The sequence below is a fragment of the Mya arenaria genome, chromosome 10, assembly GCF_026914265.1.
Source record: "Mya arenaria isolate MELC-2E11 chromosome 10, ASM2691426v1".
Classification (NCBI taxonomy): Eukaryota; Metazoa; Mollusca; class Bivalvia; order Myida; family Myidae; genus Mya; species Mya arenaria.
In genome coordinates this window covers 43,963,374-43,972,999 of record NC_069131.1, presented here as the reverse complement: position 1 = coordinate 43,972,999, position 9,626 = coordinate 43,963,374, and positions in this window count along the sequence as shown.

The following is a 9,626-nucleotide window of genomic DNA, read 5'->3' as shown; positions in this document are numbered from 1 at the left end:
ACTTACTTTATTTGTGAAAGGAGATCCAAACCGATACATATTATGTACCATTTATATAATGATTTGAAAGTTCTTCAAACTCACTTGAACAAAAAAGCATTTCTAAACGTTTTTTAAACGATTTTGTTAATAAAATTACAACATAATGTTAAGGCATTTTCAAAATATTTAATATTTACCTCAATTGTTAAATGATATTGTTCCACTTCGATATATATATATTTATATATATTGTATGTAATGTTTGTTTTATAAAATATATAAAATAAACGGGTTGTGATGAACTGGCAATTCCAAAAAGAAAAAAAAACACGTTTAATTTCATTTAAGAAAACCTTATACTTATAGTAATTATTTTTTAACTATTCTGTAAATAGAACGACCCGACCGTTACCGGAAACAGTTTATCAAATGACGTCTATATATTAAACGCGGGAAAGAAAGCAATCACTTCGAATCACTTTTAAACGTGACATTGAAACACAAATGACAACAATACATTTAACATATCATAAATTAACACTTTGTTACATATTGATTTATTTTAGGGGCCTGCTGACAATAAACAAACAATAACAAAATAAACAATTTTTATTTTGCATGTGTATTGTCATGTGATGAATCGCGAACAGAAAATATCCGAAGATGTTGCGTTCATAGAAAAATATTCAAAATTGCCGGACGGCAGTTCCTTTAAAGGAATGGAAGTTGATGTGTATAATCATATAACTTATTGATACAAAGTGGAAGTCACAATATTATTGTAATGAGATTGTATGAACTTAGACATCCCTTCACATGCGTACACCTGTATTCTATCCGCAGACAACCCGTCATAGGGAAGAAACGAGTGGTAAGAATTCAGTTACTTAAAATCTGCATTAAAGAGGTAGCATATCTTTAAGTGAATGTTAACATTATTCTTCTTATCCTTGTTAAATAGCTTAAATATCAACATCCGTTGAAGTTCAAACCGACTTTCAATAACACCCACATGGCATCAAAGGTAGATTTTGGACAGTAATAAGCATGTGTATCAAACTCGAATTTTATAAGCACGAGTCGCTGTGGTGTCAAGCTAGGATTATATAAGCACGAGTCGCTGTGGTGTCAAACTAGGATTATATAAGCACGAGTCGCTGTGGTGTCAAACTAGGATTATATAAGCACGAGTCGCTGTGGTGTCAAACTAGGATTATATAAGCACGAGTCGCTGTGGTGTCAAGCTAGGATTATATAAGCACGAGTCGCTGTGGTGTCAAACTAGGATTATATAAGCACGAGTCGCTGTGGTGTCAAGCTAGGATTATATAAGCACGAGTCGCTGTGGTGTCAAGCTAGGATTATATAAGCACGAGTCGCTGTGGTGTCAAACTAGGATTATATAAGCACGAGTCGCTGTGGTGTCAAACTAGGATTATATAAGCACGAGTCGCTGTGGTGTCAAACTAGGATTATATAAGCACGAGTCGCTGTGGTGTCAAGCTAGGATTATATAAGCACGAGTCGCTGTGGTGTCAAACTAGGATTATATAAGCACGAGTCGCTGTGGTGTCAAACTAGGATTATATAAGCACGAGTCGCTGTGGTGTCAAACTAGGATTATATAAGCACGAGTCGCTGTGGTGTCAAACTAGGATTATATAAGCACGAGTCGCTGTGGTGTCAAGCTAGGATTATATAAGCACGAGTCGCTGTGGTGTCAAGCTAGGATTATATAAGCACGAGTCGCTGTGGTGTCAAACTAGGATTATATAAGCACGAGTCGCTGTGGTGTCAAGCTAGGATTATATAAGCACGAGTCGCTGTGGTGTCAAACTAGGATTATATAAGCACGAGTCGCTGTGGTGTCAAGCTAGGATTATATAAGCACGAGTCGCTGTGGTGTCAAACTAGGATTATATAAGCACGAGTCGCTGTGGTGTCAAGCTAGGATTATATAAGCAGGAGTCGCTGTGGTGTCAAACTAGGGTTATATAAGCACGAGTCGCTGTGGTGTCAAACTAGGATTATATAAGCACGAGTCGCTGTGGTGTCAAACTAGACTTTTATAAGCACATGTCGATGTGGTGTCAAATGAAAATAATATTAGCACGGGTCGCTGCGATGTCATACTAGAATTATATAAGCACGAGTCGATGTGATGTCAAACTAGAAATATATAAGCACATGTCGATGTGGTGTAAGACTAGATTTATATAAACACATGTCGTTGTGGTGTCAAACTAGTATTATATAAGCACTTGTCGATGTGGTGTAAGACTAGATTTATATAAGCACATGTCGTTGTGGTGTCAAACTAGTATTATATAAGCACTTGTCGATGTGGTGTAAGACTAGATTTATATAAACACATGTCGTTGTGGTGTCAAACTAGTATTATATAAGCACTTGTCGATGTGGTGTAAGACTAGATTTATATAAACACATGTCGTTGTGGTGTCAAACTAGTATTATATAAGCACTTGTCGATGTGGTGTAAGACTAGGGTTATATAAGCACATGTCGTTGTGGTGTCAAACTAGTATTATATAAGCACTTGTCGATGTGGTGTCAAACTAGAAATATATAAGCACATGTCGATGTGGTGTCAAACTAGTATTATATAAGCACATGTCGATGTGGTGTAAGACTAGATTTATATAAGCACATGTCGTTGTGGTGTCAAACTAGTATTATATAAGCACTTGTCGATGTAGTGTCAAACTAGAAATATATAAGCACTTGTCGTTGTGGTGTCAAACTAGTATTATATAAGCACTTGTCGATGTGGTGTCAAACTAGAAATATATAAGCACTTGTCGATGTGGTGTCAAACTAGAAATATATAAGCACATGTCGATGTGGTGTAAGACTAGATTTATATAAGCACATGTCGTTGTGGTGTCAAACTAGTATTATATAAGCACTTGTCGATGTGGTGTAAGACTAGATTTATATAAGCACATGTCGTTGTGGTGTCAAACTAGTATTATATAAGCACTTGTCGATGTGGTGTCAAACTAGAAATATATAAGCACATGTCGATGTGGTGTAAGACTAGAATTATATAAGCACATGTCGTTGTGGTGTAAGACTAGAAATATATAAACACATGTCGATGTGGTGTAAGACTAGAATTATATAAGCACATGTCGTTGTGGTGTCAAACTAGTATTATATAAGCACTTGTCGATGTGGTGTAAGACTAGATTTATATAAGCACATGTCGTTGTGGTGTCAAACTAGTATTATATAAGCACTTGTCGATGTGGTGTCAAACTAGAAATATATAAGCACATGTCGATGTGGTGTAAGACTAGAATTATATAAGCACATGTCGATGTGGTGTAAGACTAGATTTATATAAGCACATGTCGTTGTGGTGTCAAACTAGAAATATATAAGCACGAGTCGCTGTGGTGTAAGACTAGATTTATATCAGCACATGTCGTTGTGGTGTCAAACTAGTATTATATAAGCACATGTCGTTGTGGTGTAAGACTAGATTTATATAAGCACATGTCGTTGTGGTGTCAAACTAGTATTATATAAGCACATGTCGATGTGGTGTAAGACTAGATTTATATAAGCACATGTCGTTGTGGTGTCAAACTAGTATTATATAAGCACTTGTCGATGTGGTGTCAAACTAGAAATATATAAGCACATGTCGATGTGGTGTAAGACTAGAAATATATAAACACATGTCGATGTGGTGTCAAACTAGTATTATATAAGCACTTGTCGATGTGGTGTAAGACTAGAATTATATAAACACATGTCGTTGTGGTGTCAAACTAGTATTATATAAGCACTTGTCGATGTGGTGTAAGACTAGAATTATATAAACACATGTCGTTGTGGTGTCAAACTAGTATTATATAAGCACTTGTCGATGTGGTGTCAAACTAGAAATATATAAGCACTTGTCGATGTGGTGTCAAACTAGAATTATATAAGCACTTGTCGATGTGGTGTTAAACTAGAAATATATAAGCACATGTCGATGTGGTGTCAAACTAGAATTATATAAGCACTTGTCGATGTGATGTCAAACTAGTATTATATAAGCACTTGTCGATGTGGTGTAAGACTAGAATTATATAAGCACATGTCGTTGTGGTGTCAAACTAGTATTATATAAGCACATGTCGATGTGGTGTAAGACTAGATTTATATAAACACATGTCGTTGTGGTGTCAAACTAGTATTATATAAGCACTTGTCGATGTGATGTCAAACTAGAAATATATAAGCACATGTCGATGTGGTGTCAAACTAGAATAATATAAGCACTTGTCGATGTGATGTCAAACTAGTATTATATAAGCACTTGTCGATGTGGTGTAAGACTAGATTTATATAAGCACATGTCGTTGTGGTGTCAAACTAGTATTATATAAGCACTTGTCGATGTGGTGTTAAACTAGAATTATATAAGCACGAGTCGCTGTGGTGTCAAACTAGAATTATATAAACACGAGTCGCTGTGGTGTCAAACAAGGATTATAAAAGCACGAGTCGATGTGGTGTCAAACTAGGATTATATAAGCACGAGTCGATATGGTTTCAAACTAGGATTTAATAAAGCACAGGTCGATGTGGTGTCAAACTAGGACTTTATAAAGCACAGGTCGATGTGGCGTCAAACTAGGATTTAATAAAGCACAGGTCGATGTGGTGTCAAACTAGGACTTTATAAAGCACAGGTCGATGTGGTGTCAAACTAGGACTTTATAAAGCACAGGTCGATGTGGTGTCAAACTTGGATTTAATAAAGCACAGGTCGATGTGGTGTCAAACTAGGACTTTATAAAGCACAGGTCGATGTGGCGTCAAACTAGGACTTTATAAAGCACAGGTAGATGTGGCGTCAAACTAGGACTTTATAAAGCACAGGTAGATGTGGCGTCAAACTAGGACCTTATAAAGCACAGGTAGATGTGGCGTCAAACTAGGACTTTATAAAGCACAGGTAGATGTGGCGTCAAACTAGGACTTTATAAAGCACAGGTCGATGTGGTGTCAAACTAGGACTTTATAAAGCACAGGTCGATGTGGTGTCAAACTAGGACTTTATAAAGCACAGGTCGATGTGGTGTCAAACTAGGACTTTATAAAGCACAGGTCGATGTGGCGTCAAACTAGGACTTTATAAAGCACAGGTCGATGTGGTGTCAAACTGGGACTTCATAAAGCACAGGTCGATGTGGCGTCAAACTAGGACTTTATAAAGCACAGGTAGATGTGGCGTCAAACTAGGACTTTATAAAGCACAGGTAGATGTGGCGTCAAACTAGGACCTTATAAAGCACAGGTCGATGTGGCGTCAAACTAGGACTTTATAAAGCACAGGTCGATGTCAAACTAGGAATTTATAAAGCACAGGTCGATGTGGCGCCAAACTAGGACTTTATAAAGCACAGGTCGATGTGGCGTCAAACAAGGGCTTTATGAAGCACAGGTCGATGTGGTGCCAAACTAGGACTTTATTAAGCACAGGTCGATGTGGCGTCAAACTAGGACTTTTTATGAAGCACAGGTCGATGTGGCGTCAACCTAGGACTTCATAAAGCACAGGTCAATGTGGCGTCAAACTAGGACTTCATAAAGCACAGGTCGATGTGGCGTCAAACTAGGACTTCATAAAGCACAGGTCGATGTGGCGTCAAACTAGGACTTTATAAAGCACAGGTCGATGTGGCGTCAAGCTAGGACTTCATAAAGCACAGGTCGATGTGGCGTCAAACTAGGACTTCATAAAGCACAGGTTGATGTGGCGTCAAACTAGGACTTTATAAAGCACAGGTCGATGTGGCGTCAAACTAGGACTTTATAAAGCACAGGTCGATGTGGCGTCAAACTAGGACTTTATAAAGCACAGGTCGATGTGGCGTCAAGTTAGGACTTTATAAAGCACAGGTCGATGTGGCGTCAAACTAGGACTTTATAAAGCACAGGTCGATGTGGCGTCAAACTAGGACTTTATAAAGCACAGGTAGATGTGGCGTCAAACTAGGACTTTATAAAGCACAGGTCGATGTGGCGTCAAACTAGGACTTTATAAAGCACAGGTCGATGTGGCGTCAAACTAGGACTTTATAAAGCACAGGTAGATGTGGCGTCAAACTAGGACTTTATAAAGCACAGGTCAATGTGGTGTCAAATAAGGACGTTGTAAAGGATTAAATACATTTTATATTTCCTATATTACCTGCATTCGAGTTTGAAAGGTTTGAATTAAATATAGAAAAATGGTCGTTAGTTGACGTATGTGGGTTCCATGTAAACGTTTTTGTTTGCATTTCAGCTAAGGACCAAGCCTTTAAGGTGCACACTATAAGTAACAGCAAGGTATTTAGGAATTATAATATGGGAGGCCTTGTAAATTCTGTTTTCGCCACCAATTATGATATGGCTGGCCTTGTTATTTCTGAATTTAGCCACCAATTATGATATGATTGGCCTTGTTATTTCTGAATTTAGCCACCAATTATAATATGATTGGCCTTGTTATTTCTAAATTTAACCACCAATAATGATATGGTTGGCCTTGTTATTTCTGAATTTAGCCACCCCCATTATGATATGATTGGCCTTGTTATTTCTGAATTTAGCCACCAATTATGATATGACTGGCCTTGTTATTTCTGAATTTAGCCGCCAATTATGATATGATTGGCCTTTTTATTTCTGAATTTAGCCACCGATTATGATATGATTGGCCTTGTTATATCTGAATTTAGTCATTAATTATTATATGGTTGGCCTTGTTATTTCTAAATTTCGCCACCAATTATGATATGATTGGCCTTGTTATTTCTGAATTTATCCATTTGTTATGATATGGTTGGCTTTGTTATTTCTTAATTTCGCCACCAATTATGATATGTTTGGCCTTGTTATTTCTGAATTTATCCACTTGTTATGATATGGTTGGCTTTGTTATTTCTGAATTTATCCTCTTGTTATGATATGGTTGGCCTCGTTATTTCTGAATTTAGCTATTAATTATTATATGGTTGGCCTTGTTATTTCTAAATGTAGCCACCAATAATGATATGGTTGGCCTTGTTATTTATATATTTAGCCACCAATTATGATATGGTTAGCGTTGTGATTCTTTTACTGTATGCATTAAGTGCAGTGGGTTGTTAACCACCACTAGCATCACTGTCTTTTAAGCCACTAATTACGATATGGTTGGCCATTTCATGACCCTTTCCTCCATGTAATAGATCACATTCTGCTATACCAAACAGTATATAATTGCACTAATCTAGGTGCGAAATGACTAATGAAATTGTTTTTGAAGCATCTACAGTAAGAAATTACCCTTAAATCCCAGACAGCTTAGCAGTTCGGTCCTGCATTCTATTTAACAAGCTCTTTTACGATATTTTTATCGAAGTAATCACCTAGTTCATTAGTAACAGAAGGTGGCCGAAAACGTTTGTTTGCAGTATGGTCATCTGCTGATCCATAGACCGATATAGATAGATGGATAACATCGAATTATGTTCCAGTAAGTGAGATAAAGCCAGAGACCAAGATATCTCCTAGTGTCACACTGCATTCCAATGTACACGGAGATGAAAGTGTTGCGGTGTTGGCGACATCTCCTAGTGTCACACTGCATTCCAATATACACGGAGATGAAAGTGTTGCGGTGTTGGCGACATCTCCTAGTGTCACACTGCATTCCAATATACACGGAGATGAAAGTGTTGCGGTGTTGGCGACATCTCCTAGTGTCACACTGCATTCCAATATACACGGAGATGAAAGTGTTGCGGTGTTGGCGACATCTCCTAGTGTCACACTGCATTCCAATATACACGGAGATGAAAGTGTTGCGGTGTTGGCGACATCTCCTAGTGCCACACTGCATTCCAATATACACGGAGATGAAAGTGTTGCGGTGTTGGCGACATCTCCTAGTGTCACACTGCATTCCAATATACACGGAGATGAAAGTGTTGCGGTGTTGGCGACATCTCCTAGTATCACACTGCATTCCCATATACACAGCGATGAAAGTTTTGCAGTGTTGGAGACATCAACTAGTGTCACACTGCATTCCAATATATATGACTGTGCTTAGACACTTGTGGTACATGGTGACGGTGAACACTTGTGGGACATTTATGTGTTAGTGAACGTGTCGATGGCTGTGCTTGGACACTTTTGGTACACGTGAATGGTAACAGTAAACGTGTCGATGACTGTGCTTGGCAACTTGTGGTACATGGTGACAGTGAACGTGTCGATGGCTGTGCTTGGACACTTGTGGTACATGGTGACAATGAACGTGTCGATGGCTTTGCTTGGCCACTTGTGGTACATGGTGAGAGTGAACGTGTCGATGGATGTGCTTGGACACATGTGGTACATGGTGACAGTGAACGTGTCGATGGCTGTGCTTGGACACTTGTGGTACATGGTGACAATGAACGTGTCGATGGCTTTCCTTGGCCACTTGCGGTACATGGTGAGAGTGAACGTGTCGATGGCTGTGCTTGTTCACTTGTGGTACATGGTGACAGTGAACGTGTCGATGGCTTTGCTTGGCCACTTGCGGTACATGGTGAGAGTGAACGTGTCGATGGCTGTGCTTGCTCACTTGTGGTACATGGTGACAGTGAACGTGTCGATGGCTGTGCTTGGCCACTTGTGGTACATGGTGAGAGTGAACGTGTCGTTTACTGTGCGTGGACACTTGTGTTACATGGTGACAGTGAACGTGTCGATGACTGTGCTTGGACACTTGTGGTACATGGTGACAGTGAACGTGTCGATGACTTTGCTTGGCCACTTGTGGTACATGGTGACAGTGAACGTGTCGATGACTTTGCTTGGACACTTGTGTACATAGTGACAGTGAACGTGTCGATGGCTGTGCTTGGACACTTGTAGTACATGGTGACAGTGAACGTGTCGATGACTTTGCTTGGCCCCATGTGGTACATGTGACAGTGAACGTGTCGATGGCTGTGCTTGGACACATGTGGGACATTTATGTGATAGTGAACGTGTCGATGGCTGTGCTTGGACACTTTTGGTACACGTGAATGGTGACAGTGAACGTGTCGATGACTGTGCTTGGCAACTTGTGGTACATGGTGACAGTGAACGTGTCGATGGCTGTGCTAGGACACTTGTGGTACATGGTGACAATGAACGTGTCGATGGCTTTGCTTGGCCACTTGTGGTACATGGTGAGAGTGAACGTGTCGATGGCTGTGCTTGGACACATGTGGTACATGGTGACAGTGAACGTGTCGATGGCTGTGCTTGGCCACTTGTGGTACATGGTGACAATGAACGCGTCGATGGCTTTGCTTGGCCACTTGTGGTACATGGTGAGAGTGAACGTGTCGATGGCTGTGCTTGTTCACTTGTGGTACATGGTGAGAGTGAACGTGTCGATTACTGTGCGTGGACACTTGTGGTACATGGTGACAGTGAACGTGTCGATGGCTGTGCTTGGCCACTTATGGTACATGGTGACAGTGAACGTGTCGATGGCTGTGCTTGGACACATGTGGTTCATGGTGACAGTGAACGTGTCGATGGCTGTGCTTGGCCACTTGTGGTACATGGTGAGAGTGAACGTGTCGATTACTGTGCGTGGACACTTGTGG